Genomic DNA, 13,743 nt, shown 5'->3' on the forward strand with positions numbered 1-13,743 from the left:
GCTGGTTAAAACGATGATATTGTTCACAAGCTGAATTCTATTTGATCAGATGTAGATACAGATTGTGTGCACTCAGTCACTAAACAACAAGATCCCGCCTTCATATAGAGTTAATGAGAAGGTATGGAGGGATAGAGTGAGTTAGAGCAGTGAGACACAAACCGCCAGAAATCCGTCAGTGACAGGAATCCCTATAAATTCCGGCTTTATCCAGAGAGATTTACTTGGAGAAACAAAAGCTGCATTCTCAGCTCTCACAAGAACATAAGAACTCGGAGGAGGATTAGGCCATCTCGCCCCTCGAGCCTGCCCCACCATTCAATAAGATCATGGCTGATCTGAAGTGGATCAGTTCCACTTAACCGCCTGCCCCCCATAACCCTTAATTCCCTTATCGATCAGAAATCTACCTACCCGTGACTTAAACATATTCAACGAGGCAGCCTCCACCACTTCAATGGGAAGAGAATTCCAGAGTTTCGCCACATTCTGAGAGAAGAAGTTCCTCCTCAACTCTGTTTTAAACTGACCCCCCCCTCCCCCTCCCGCCCTTATTTTGAGGCTGCGCCCTCTCCTTCTGGTTTCCTTTCTAATTGGAAAGAATCTCTCTACCTCTACCCTTTCCAGCCCCTTCATTATCTTAAATGTCAACGTACGATCACCCCTCAGCCTTCTAAACTCCAACGAGTACAGGCCCAATCTACTCAATCTCTCCTCATAAGCTCACCCCCTCATCCCCGGTATCAACCTGGTGAACCTTCTCTGTACTCCCACCAAGGCCAATATATCCTTTCGCAAACAAGGGGACCAAAATTGCACACAGTCGTCAGGAAGGCGGATTGGATGTTTGGCTTCATAACTGGAGATACTGAGTATAAAAACTGGGAAGTCCTGCTCAATCTTTATGAAGCTCTGATTAACTGAGCTGTTTTAGCATTGCCCCCAGACCCGGTAACCCCACTTTACAAAGTGTGTGAGAGTCCTTATACAGGGGGAAAGGAGATTTACTGTTTTGGATCCAGCGGTGAGGGATTTTAGCTCCCAGGTATGGCTGGATAACTCGGAGTTTCTCTCTTTGCAGCAAAAGGGATTGAGTGGCGCTGGAAGAGAGGTGTAAAAGAGTAGAACATATTTAACTAAGGTACACAGGGGGCAGTTGCTGCATTAGCTGCTAGCAGAAGGATTCGGGAACAGGCATTGAAGATTGAAGACAGGAAGTGCAGGAGGCAAAGCATCCCGACAGTGCGGAAGGAGGCCATTCGGCCCAGATATTCTCCACCGACTCTCCGACAGTGAATCCCTCCCTGTCACCCCACGTAATTACTCTGCTAATCCCCCTAACAGTAAAGGTCAATTTAGCCTGGCCAATCCACCTAATTTGCACATCGTTGGAGATGGGAGGAAACCGGAGCATCCGAAGGAAACCCACGCAGACACGGGGAGAGCGTGCAAACTCCACACAGACAGGCAGCCAAGAATGTTAGAAGTGGGCTTTAGATTTCTGCTGTTGGCAAACTCTGGGGATTCCATTTCAATTTTTTGGCATCTGGGAATCAGAGAAGTAACTAAAAACAGAACTGAAAATAAATATAATCACGGCAGTTATTCACATGGTGCTAACATTTGGGGCTGCACTGTATCTGTTGACCGTGTGGCCTAATGGATAAGGCGTCTGACTTCGGTATTCATAGCAATGGTGATATCAGAAGATTGCAGGCTTGAGTTCTGTCGCGGTCGTTTTGCGCAGAAATTTGTAGAACTTCCAGCAAACTGAGATTTCCTTCTTCAGCTAAAAGCTCTGCATTTTCTTGCAAACATTGCAGGGCGCTTTCTCAGAATGTATTTCCTTGTTGTTTTGTTCATTAATTTTTCTCATCTCATTATATTATTCTCCCCTCAAGAAATCAATCTTTTTTGTGTGATCTTAATAAATTATTGATGCTCCCAAATGGACGAACAGGCTTTGTAGCAAATAGTTTAATACAATTCTGTGGGGGAAAATCTAATCTCCTCAGGAAGAGGTTTAATAACGAGCTGAGTGATGGAAATGTGGAAATCGAAACACAAACAGATCAGCCATGACCTCAGTGAATGGCGGGACAGTCTTGTGAGGCCGAATGGCCTTCCTCTGCTCTTATTACTCTTATTTACCCAGCGGGTGGTGAGGGACTGGAATGCCCTGCCTGCTGCAGTTGTAAATGCGCCTAGTTTGGGGGCGTTTAAGAGATCCGTGGATAGGTTTATGGATGAAAAGGGATTGGTTTAGGTTGGAGGGTCATTGTTTTTTACCTGGTCGGCGCAACATCGTGTTCTATGTTCTATGTTCCATTTCCTCTGTTCGTGTGTCCGTCGTCTATTCCAAATTTCCCCTCAGCAGGACTGCTGAAACCTACCAATACTCACGGTTCACTCGGCGCACAGGAATCAAACTGAAATATGGACAAATTAAAATCTGACCGGGACTCCCAGGTCTTTCAGACTGTATGGTTTCTTTCCGTGTTCTGCAGGGATCAATTCTCTGCAATGAGTTCTCTGGAGGTAAACACTGCTTCGGCTTTCACTCATTGTCGCCACCTTCATTGCAAAGAATTATCTTTAAATAAAATTGCAGGGCTCGTCCGGGATTTGAACCCGGAACCGCTCGCATTTTAAGCACTACACCCAAAGCGAGAATCATACCCCTAGACCAACGAGCCACCCACTACAGTAGGCCGCCATTTGGCATTATTGAAACAACATTCCATCCAATCCCACTCCCCCGCCTCAGAGCCTCGAGACCTGACTTCGGTTCTGACCCTTTGCTGACTTTGCACATTCTCTCCCGTTGTTTCTTCTGGGTGCTCTGGTTTGCTCCGTAGTTCAAAGATGTGCAGGTTAGGTGGAATGGCCATGTTAAACGTTGCTTTAGCTTCCAAAGATATGTACATTAGGCACCGAATCGGTGAAATTTTGATACTTGCCTTGAATATTTTCCCTTGTTTCTTGATGAACTCTTGACTGGAATATGAAAATCTCTATCATTGAATCCCTACAGTGCAGAAGGTGGCCATTCGGCCCATTGAGTGTGCACTCATTCTCTGACCTATCCACGCAACCTCACATATTTACCTCGTTAATCCTCCTAATCTAAACATACTGGGAGACATAAGGGGAAATTTAGCATGGTAAATCCATTTACCCTATCAATGGAGTGCGGGGGGAACCAGAGCACCCGGAGGAAAGAGAAGCAGGCACAGGAAAATTGTGGAACACAGGTCACCGAAGGCCAGTATTGAACCCGGGTCCTTTTACTTTTCATTGTCTCTGTATAATCTTCCTACCAGAATAAATCACTTCACAATTCTCAGCTTTGACTTTCATCTGTAACTTGTCCACTCATTCCGTCAACTTGTCTCTGTCCTTTTTGCAGTTTTACACTATCCTCCTCAGAGTTCACAATGCCCCCAACTTTCACATCATCCACAAATTCTGAAATTGTGCCCTGCACACCATGACCTTGGTCACTAATATATCCTGGTGCATGTTCACAGTATCTACAGCTTGTGTGCAGATCAATGTGATTTACTGCAGTTTGAGGGTGAAAACAGAAAAGCGGAGCCAATGCAAATGCTTGTATATCCCACGGAAATGTTGCAGAATTGTTGTCAAGTGGTTTTGTTATCATCGTTAACAGGAAATAACAGAGAATGGCTTTGATGCATCAACCTCTGAATTATCAGTCCAGCACACTTCCACTGCGTCACTTTGCTCTGGTAAATCCAGCTCCCCGCTGCTGCCTATCAATGTAGCCATTCAGATATTCACTTCCACATTGTTGTTTAACTCCAGCACGAGTGTGAGGGAGCTTCAGTCTGGCCACACAATTCCACTGCAGAACACCAAGAATGCAATGGACAGAGAAAGACACGCACAAAAGCAGCAAAAGAGGCTGTTTGTACACGTGTGGCGACAGATAAAGGTTCCGCGAAACCGGCAGGACCCGGAATTGATCACTCACATGTTAAATTAGTTTTCTGTTGCAAATATATTCTTGTAAGCATATTTCCTGCTGCACAGCTGTCCTGCTTTGAACTATTGTTCAAAGATGTTCACTGTTGTTGTGCAAAGTGTTTCACTGTCTGTAAATATATTTCCTGTTGTGCTCTGTCATATAGAGGGTTACAGCATGGAAACAGGCCCTTCGGCCCAAAGTGTCCATGCCGCCCAGTTTTTTTACCTCTGAGTTATTCCCAATTATCCGTGTTTTGCCAATATCTCTCCAGACCAATCTTACCCAGGTAACTGTCTCAAATATTGTTGAGCGTTTTTATTCCTGCTGTTCTGTAAAATTCTTCCCTGTTGTTGTGCTTCCGGCTCTGTAAATATTTTTTCCTTCTGTTCTGTTAATATGTCCCCTTCTCTGACAAACGTGTTCCCTGTTGTGTAAAGAAGATTCTCCGTGAGGATGTTTTTTTGTCAGTAAATTGTTGCATGTTGTGTTAAGATGTTCTCCCTTCTTGTGTAATACTCTGGTTGCATATAAAATCCATTTAGTACAGATCGAGGTTTTTCGGTGAAAAGGGAAGCCAAATATCAATTGGTGTTCTCCAGGTAAAAGTCACAACTGCTTCAGAGTTACCGTTAGATTGTTTCATCACCACTGTGAACCAGAATAGCAGAGAATGGTTTACGATCCATCGGCCTCTGGGTTATGGGCCCAGCACGCTTCCGCTGCGCCACTCTGCTACAGTGGTCGTGGCTCGTGCCTATCAATGTCGTCAGGCAGATGTTCACTCCTGTATCGTTTGATGTGAACACCAGTGTGAGGAGGCATCACTGCATCACACCGAGAATACAATAGACAGAGAAAAACACACAATAGCAGCACGAGAGACTGCTTGGACACATGGAACGACAGACAAAGTGCTGGGAAACCGGCAAGACACGGAATTGGAGAATCCATCACTATTTTAAAAGGAATTTTCCGTTGCAAATACATGTTTGTAAATATATTTCCTGCTGTGTTACTGTGCTCTCTGTTGCTGAGAAGTGTTTTCTGCTGTTGTGTAAAATGCCTCCCGGATGCTGTAAATGTGTTTCCAGCTGTGTAAATATGATCCATCTTGTGTCAATATTTTTAAAATATTCGGTTAATAAATGCCCTGCTCTGTAAACGTGTTCCCTGTTGTGTCAAACTATTCTCCGTGAAAATGTTTTCTGTTCAGCAAAATGTTAATTATCTGATCTCATGATGTTCCACGTTGGGTTAAAATGTTGTATGTTGTGTTCAGATCTTCTCTGTTCTTGTACAAAACTCTGGTTAAACTGCAAGTGGATAACGATCGCCCAATTTCGACTGCCTTTTACCCTCTGTTAGGGAATGTGATTGAGTGATTCATATTGTATCCAATACATGCGTGTGAGTGAGATTTGTTCTGTATCTCTCTGTCTCCGGTTGTAGTTGCGAGTTTTTATTTGTTTTATTGATTTGAAGAGGTGGGTATCACTGACTAGGCCAACATTCATTACCAATCCCTAACTGGCCTTAAGTAGGTGGTGGTTTGCTGCTTTCTTAAACTGCTGCTGTCCCTGAGGTGTCGGAACAGCCACGGTGCTGTCAGCCGAACAGTGTTTCAGGATTTTGCCCCTGCGACAGTGAAGACGCTGTGATGTATTTCCAAGTCGAGACGGTGAGTGGGTTCGAGGCCGGGTGGGTGGGTGGGAGGGGCGGGGTGTAGTGCTGGTGCTCCCATGTATCTGCTGCCATTTTCCTTCGAGATGGTAGAGGTGATGGGTTAGTGGGTGCAGCCTAAGAATAGTAGATGAAGAAATATTGTTCCCATTGCAGAGGAGAGAAGGATGGGTTTTAATGCGCTGAATGTTTAGGACCTGGAATGCGCTGCCTGAGGGTGTGGCAGAGGTAGCATCAAATCAGGACTGACAAGGAGGAATGGGATCAACACCTGAAGTGAAGGGATTTACAGGGTTATGAGACAAGAACTGGGAAAGGGGTGTGCCCAGTTGTTCATGTACAGGTCAGCACACAAAATAAGGGCCGAATGGTCTCCCTCTCTTTGTTGTATCCATTCTAAGATTCTAGATGAATGAGTGTTGGACTCATTCTGTATCGATCTGTCTCTGGTGTGACATATGTGTGTGATATTCATTATAAATCTATCTGAGAGACTTTGCAAATCTGTACACGTTCTACCCAGAAAATACCGGGTTGAAACCGGGCCTTTTGTTCTAATTAGTACATGATTCCACACGATCCTCTACTCAAAATCTTCAATGTAACAGCATCTGCTTATCTCTGAAATTCATTCTCCGTCGTCTCATCAACTAGATTTCCCTTTTGGACACCGATGCTGGTCGACTCAACTGCTCAAGGTAATAGCAAATTGCAAGTTATATTGACTATACCGGGAAATCCATGTGTCTCTGTGGCGCATTGGACTGCTCAATAATGGCACTTCAGCCATTCAAAGTTTGAGTCCCACCACAATCGGATTATGGGTCAGGTTAGTTACAAACCAGTTGCTGCTTCATTGATGTGATTCACCTTCGGCACCGACATTTCCTGCTCTGCCATCTCTCCATGCTGTTTCTGTTAACCCGGCTCCCAGGGAAACCACTGACTCGAGAATAAATCACAAACCTTTCTTAAAGTTTGACACAACGCTCGCTGGTTGGGTTGGAAATAGTAACATCTTTTTTCAATTAGATATTTCATTTCTTTTGGAAGATAAATAAGATTAAGGAACGCACACACGCAACAACAACTTATAAATAGCTACAATCAATAAATAACCATCAGTGTCCTACAACCTGGCAGTATCTCCTTTTTCACAAATACCACCAGATCTGGAAATTATTTCCAGCATTCCGCTGAACCCAGCAACAGCAGTGACAGGCTCCGTGTCTTAGTTGGTTAAAGCGCCTGCCTCGTATGTAGGATGATCCTGGGTTCAAATCCCAGCGGAGCCTTGGCTCTTTTTCAATGTTATTCTGATGTTTCTGTTGCGCTTGTCCTTCTCAGTCCTTGTGGTCATGGGTTTGGAAGGTGCTGGCAAAGGAGCTTTACTGAGTTGCTGCAGTGCATCGTGTCGATGGTGCACACTGCTGCCATTGTGTGTAGGTAGTGGAGTGAGTGAAGCGGGATGCTCTGTCCTGGATGGTGCCAAACTTCTGTAGTTCTGTTCCAGTTGAATTCACCCAGGCAAATGATCTCAGGAAACAAGGTGATTCGATTTCCTGCCGCATTCCAAAGATGAGCAGGTTGAATGGATTTGGCCATGTTCGATTGTCCCTTCGCCCCCAAGGTATTTCCATCAGTAGGTTAGCGGAGTGGGTGTGTGCCACTGCGAGGATAGATCCTATGTGCAATTCTCTGTCGGAGGGTCAGTACAGACGCGATGGGCAGAACGGTTTCCTTGAGCACTGTCGGGATTGTGTGTTTCTCAGGCCATTTGACTGCGTTCGGAATTCCCTGAGAAAATAATGGAAATGTGCGTTGGTAGAACTTACAGCATTGGGTTTATTGCAGGTGAAATTTTTTTTAACTGCAAGGTGATGAAAATACCTGGATCATCTCAACAAATAGTGGAAGTTTTGGTGGAGAGTCTCAAAATTTTTCCATCGTTGGAGATTATCCACTGTGAAGGGAAAGACAAAACTGACAAGCAGAAATGGATTTTGTGACTGGCACAATTGCAAATATCATTGGGAACGAATCGAGGCTCCGCTGGGATTCTCCCTTCTTGTGTAATACTCCGGTTGCATATAAAATCCATTTAGTACAGATCGAGGTTTTTCGGGGAAAATGGAAGCCAAATATCAATTGAACCCAGGATGACTCCTGCTTACTGAACAGGTGCCTTAACTAACTAAGCCACAAAGACTGTCAGCTACGAAAGCGGTCGGTTTGAGGGAATTTTGGAGGCTATGGGCCAAATGACCTCCTTCCACACCGTATGATTCTATGATTCTGACGAGGTGTTGAGAACACAAACTTTATAAACCATTAGGTTTTGTGGTATTATCACTGGAATATTAATCCAGAAACTCAGCTAATACTCTAGGTCTCGCATCTTGCCATTTCAGTTGGTGAAATTTGAATTTAATAAAAAAAATCTGTAATCAATAATCTACTGCTGGCCATGAAATGACTGACCATCATCAGAAAAACTTATATGATAAACTAATGCCCCTTAGGGAACAAAACCTGCCGTCCTTGCCCGGTCTGGCCCACATGTGACTCCAGATCCACAGCAATGTAGTTGACTCTAAACTGTCCTCGGGCTGCGAGTTTTGGGCAATAAATGCTGCCCAGCCAGTGACACCCAGGTTCCATGAATGAATAAAAAAGTGTCTGTGTCCTATTGGAGTTCTACTGAAATTTCTGTAGCTCTTTCAGAACCACTGGACGCCCCAAAATATGTTAATGACAATGAAGTATTTTTGAAATGTAATCACTGTCCAGTGGCCCAGTCAGCGACGCTGAGAAAAGTACATCGGAGATTCAAAATGAGGAGATCAATCAACTCGTTCACAATCCCAGAGATTGCAAATACAGAATGGATTCCAAGCTAATTTACAGTTCCGGGAACTGACTGTCAGAAGAAATCGCTTGTACACGCACAGTTCCACAGACAGAATCAGAAAGATCCCAATCCTCACACAGCAGCAGATAATGAAAACAAGAAACACAGTCTGAATGAAAATAATGGCGAAGTCAGCATATTCCCAAATTACCATCTACTGAGACCTAATCTCAACAGGGAGGTTTTACTGCTGAGGATGTCGTCTCAGGATGACCACACCTCAGCCGAGGGGCAAGGCTGAGAATATCTGAAGTGCTCTCGAATACTTCATCAGCATTTCCATGGCATGCCGCATCCCCAGATTGAAGTTCAACTTCAATGAAGAAGCATAAAAGATACAACATCGACGAGAATGGGATTCGAACCCACGCGTGGAGAGCACAATGGATTAGCAATCCATCGCCTCACCCACTCGGCCACCTCATCACAGAGTAATGACCTTTCGAATCACCTGTTGAACAAAGAACACATTTCTCCTGTCGGATAAGTTGTGTTTCTGCTTTCTCGTTAATTTTGGTTCGCTGTTCCTCTTCCATTCGATTTCAATCCCGAGAAAGTAAAGAGGGAGACAATTCCCTGTTTGAGTTTTGAATTCACCAAAAATAACACAGATGTAGAAGAACTGCAAAAGTTATGAGCTTGTTGCGCAGCGGTAGCGCGTCTGACTCCAGATCAGAAGATTGTGTATTCAAATCACGTCAGGCTCAAGTAACTCTTGCTCATCAGTCTTTGGATTTTAGATCCGGATAAAGTTGATTGTTGCCGAAATAACAAATCTCCAAACTATGATAGATACTATATTTTATGTATTTGCTCAATCTGCACCTGTACCTCGGGCAATAAAAAGACAATATAATTAAAGAAAAGCATCTCAGCTGTAAAGCACTTTGAAACTTCCAGCGGTTTGGAGAGAAAAAAATGCATTTCTTGACAAGATAAAAGCAAAATCCTGCCGATGCTGGAATCTGAAACAACAAGTGAAAATGCTGAAAAACTCAGCAGGTCTGACATCATCTGTGGAGAGAGAGCAGCTGAGATTGTCCAGCAAGTTCAGACTTCAATACACCCCGTCTTTCCTCCAAAATTAAAAAGAACATGCGGTTTGATATGAACGGCAAACGCTCCTTTCTGTCTCCACCTGATTTGTGTTTTTTCTTCATGCATCCATCTCATTCTCTTTCCTGCTAATCCAAAAGTCTTAATGAGTTAGTTAAAGCCGCTGTTTGCTGCATGAAATGGTTCTCCGTATTGGGGAAAACAACTGATCTCGTCAGAACTGAGTTGTCGCTCCGGAAGTGAAAATGACAAGTGTACAATGTGTATGGTTGCTGCAACTGTCAGTTCCTCGTTAGTATAGTGGTTAGTATCCCCGCCTATCACGCGGGAGACCTGGGTTCAATTCCCCGACGGGGAGTTTATCATAATCTTATTACGTCAAATTGTACTTGTGTTGTTTTCTAACTTTGAAAACAGAAACAAAGACTGTCAAGAAATGAAACTTTCAAAAATGCAAATCCTTACATTTGTACCGACACTTTTCGTGACCTGAGATCATCGTTCGTTCAATTCATCAGCATTTTGGCTCACCTTTGATCTGGCGATGCCACGTAGTCAACACGTGGAATATTACCCTGAGAAGTGTCAGGAGCAGAATCGCGAGCTCTACACAATCTTTGGTGACCTCACGAAAGCCTCCGACACTGGAAGCCGACAAGGCCTGTGGAGGATCATGTCAAAGTTCGGCTGCCCGCCCCCCACCCCAATTCATTCAGATGGTACGCCAGTTCCATGATGGCGTCATGTCCAGAGTACTGGATGGCGGAGAATCCTCTGAGGCATTCCCAGTCACCAATGGAGTGAAACAGGGCTGTGTGCTCGCACCCACACTGTTCAGCATGATGTTTACTGCCACGCTGAATGATGCCTTCCAGGACAGTGTTGCTGGAATCAGCCTCAAGTACCGAGTGGGTGGGAAGCTTTCCAACCTGAGGAGACTTCAAGCTATTACTAATGTGAAGGTGACTGTTCTGAGAGATTTCCGCTTTGCCGATGACTGTGCCCTGTATGCTGGCTCAGAACCAGAGATGCAAGAACATAAGAACATAAGAAATAGGAGCAGGAGTAGGCCATCTGTACACAACTCTGGTGCGGCCGCACTTGGGGTATTGCGTGCAGTTCTGGTCCCCACATTATAGGAAGGATGTGGAGGCTTTGGAGAGTGTGCAGAGGAGGTTTACCAGGATGTTGCCTGGTATGGAGGGGAGGTCCTATGAGGAGAGACTGAGGGATTTGGGGTTGTTTTCGCGAGAAAGAAGGCGGCTAAGAGGGGATCTTATTGAAACATATAAGATGATTAGAGGTTTAGATAGGGTGGATAGTGATAGCCTTTTTCCTCGGATGGAGAAAGCTAGCACGAGGGGGCATGGCTTTAAATTAAGGGGGGGTAGTTATAGGACGGATGTCAGGGGTAGGCTCTTTATCCAGAGGGTGGTGAGGGATTGGAATGCCCTGTCTGCTGCAGTTGTAAATGCGCCTAGTTTGGGGGCGTTTAAGAGATCCGTGGATAGGTTTATGGATGAAAAGGGATTGGTTTAGGTTAGAGGGTCATTGTTTTTTAACTGGTCGGCGCAACATCGTGGGCCGAAGGGCCTGTTCTGCGCTGTAATGTTCAATGTTCTATGTTCTATGCTCTATATAATTCAACCCAGCCCCTTTCCCCGAAACCCTCGTTTACTCATCCACCTGACAGTATGGTCAATTTAGTATGGCCAATCAACCTAACCCGCACATCTTTGGACTGTGGGACGAAACGAGAACACCCGGAGGAAACCCACACAGTCACGCGGAGAAAATGCAAACTCCATAAAAACGGTGACCCAAGTCTTGAATTGAATCTGAATTCGCTGATTGTCTTCCAGCAACCGCACCTGGTACAAAGGAAGATGGCTGCCGTTTTTGGATGTTGTTCGGCTCATCTTCAGGAAATCTCGGCGTTTTTTTCTCACGGCAACGCCCTGAGTGAAATGATTCTCAGCTGCTTCAGAAATGACTTTTCTTCCATGGTCAGGGCAGAAGTGGGGATGTTCACTGATGACTGCACACTGCTCAGGACTATTCAGAGGACTCTTCAGACTATTTCCAAATGCAGCAAGAACTGGATAACCGCGCAGTCCTGGTCTGTGACATGTGGTAAATAAAATTAGTCTTGTCATGTGGTAAATAACATTTGTAGTGAGATTGCACCGTGTTACGCGGATGGCAGTAGGTTCTGAAGCAGCTCAACATTATCTTGGCAAAAGCCATTTTGGATGGGCAATAAATGCAAAGAATTCCAGAGATTCACTACCCTTTGAGTGAAGAAGTTCCTCCTCAACTCCGATCTAAACTACCCGCCCCCCAGCTTATCTTGAGGCTGTGCCCTCTAGTCCTGCTATCCTTTGTCAGCGGGAAGAATCTCTCTACCTCTACCCTATCCATCCCCTTCATTATCTTGTAAGTGTCTATCAGGCCCCTCCCATCAAATACAATATACAATGTAAAACTCGTTGTGACTTCTTGTAATTGTGAACAAGGCTGGCAAATTTTGTATCTTTAGGCAGAAATTCTTTTCAATGCAGAAAAGCCACACACTCACTTTCCTTATTCTCCTGTAGACATTGGAATCCGATCTCGCAGGTTTGATATTCGCAAGGCACAATCGACTCTATCACAACGCTGTTCAGACGTTGTTTACTGTGCAGTAGAAACAACTGCGCAGAACTTTATTAAAACCCCAGATAGAATGAATGCTGGAAAACAGAACCAGCGACGTCTACATCCCATAAACTATATATATTTTAAAGTTTTCCATATTTCCATATTGCTTTGACAGAGTTTGTGCAACAGAAACGTTGTGAAGGCCAAATGCAACTGCACTCTTGAATATCAACTCTATCATATTTTTCCACGTAGTGAATGCAGCTTCACTGAGCAGTTCCCTGTTCAGCGTGAAATCAGACAGTGAAGGGTGCTCACAGGCGCTCTATCAAACTTCATGTACCTTTAGAGAGCTTTCCAACTGGACACATGTGAGCAACTGTGTGAATATTGGTGCTCTAGCGTGCAAGTTTCTCAACTGCGAGGCTGCATGGCTGGTTCAATCAGTAAACATTACCTTTTGCAATTCCCTATCCATATCTGGCATCTACCTCATTCAAACTTGTAGTCATGAAACTAGACTTGATTTATATATTCAAAATTCTGTGTACACATCAAATGTGTTCCTTACTCAAGGAATAAAACAGGCTGATTATGTGTGGGTTATTGTGGTTCGTCAATCGATGCATATTGACTTTCAAGTGACGTTTGGTAAAGTGATTAATCGATTGTAAATGGAATTTAATGGAATTCAGGGACATGTATATACAAAATTGTCAGTGAACAATTGTTTTCCAAGGCCAAAGAAATTAAACGGTGGTGTTCCCTAAGAATCGGTATTAGTGATAGATCTATTCTGGGAAGATATGTACTAAATGTACTTGTGTCTGGAACGACCAAATGATCTAAAGGATGTGAAGGATAACAAGGCATTCAAGGAAGACAGAAAGCAAAACTGGTTTAACGCGAAGGTATGTTGCAGATGGCACTGACGCTGAGAATTGTTTCAAGTGTCTGCATTTAAAAAGCAAGAATGAGGGAATATGATATAAACAAAACTGCACAAGTTTCAGAGTGGATGTGTGATAATATGTCTAAGAACAAATGTGCACCAGGTTTCTACATTCTCTTCAGGATCATTCTTCTCAGAGACTCGTTAAATAATCGAAATGAAGCCCGTTAAGTCCTATTTTGGATCAGGTTTAGCTTCACAATATTGATCTTGGTTGGAATAAGTGTTTGAAGATACATTGCAGTTAGACAGACTGGCAACGACTGAGAGGAACAGGTGGACGCAGGAAATGTTGATTATAATTTCATTGAGAATTCCCAAAAATGGCAACTAAGGCCGTGGTCTCCCGAGACCCTCCCCTCCAGCCAGCTCCACGCCTCCATCTGGATGCAACAATCATGGATGAGGTTTTGGAGCTCATTTAGCCAATTTGATGACACAGCAAACGAAAACAAAGCCAACTATGACTCCATCACAAATCCAACTTGGCAAACTAATGTGTTCCCCCATTTC

General features: G+C 44.2%; 4 non-coding genes across 4 annotated transcripts; 2 read left to right on the forward strand and 2 right to left on the reverse strand.

The window, feature by feature from the left end:
• Window positions 1-2,610: 2,610 nt before the first annotated feature.
• Window positions 2,611-2,696, reverse strand: trnap-ugg (transfer RNA proline (anticodon UGG)). The gene is given in 2 exon segments: window positions 2,611-2,646; window positions 2,661-2,696. It is a non-coding gene; the product is annotated as a tRNA-Pro (tRNA).
• A 4,195-nt stretch (window positions 2,697-6,891) lies between these two features.
• trnat-cgu (transfer RNA threonine (anticodon CGU)) lies at window positions 6,892-6,966 on the forward strand. Its single transcript has one exon. It is a non-coding gene; the product is annotated as a tRNA-Thr (tRNA).
• A 1,960-nt stretch (window positions 6,967-8,926) lies between these two features.
• On the reverse strand, window positions 8,927-9,008 carry trnas-gcu (transfer RNA serine (anticodon GCU)). Its single transcript has one exon. It is a non-coding gene; the product is annotated as a tRNA-Ser (tRNA).
• Window positions 9,009-9,924: 916 nt separating this feature from the next.
• Window positions 9,925-9,996, forward strand: trnad-auc (transfer RNA aspartic acid (anticodon AUC)). The gene has a single exon. It is a non-coding gene; the product is annotated as a tRNA-Asp (tRNA).
• The last annotated feature ends 3,747 nt before the right edge of the window (window positions 9,997-13,743 follow it).

This window comes from Carcharhinus amblyrhynchos, unplaced genomic scaffold, assembly GCF_965287045.1.
Source record: "Carcharhinus amblyrhynchos unplaced genomic scaffold, sCarAmb.v2.hapA scaffold_79, whole genome shotgun sequence".
Taxonomy (NCBI): domain Eukaryota; kingdom Metazoa; phylum Chordata; class Chondrichthyes; order Carcharhiniformes; family Carcharhinidae; genus Carcharhinus; species Carcharhinus amblyrhynchos.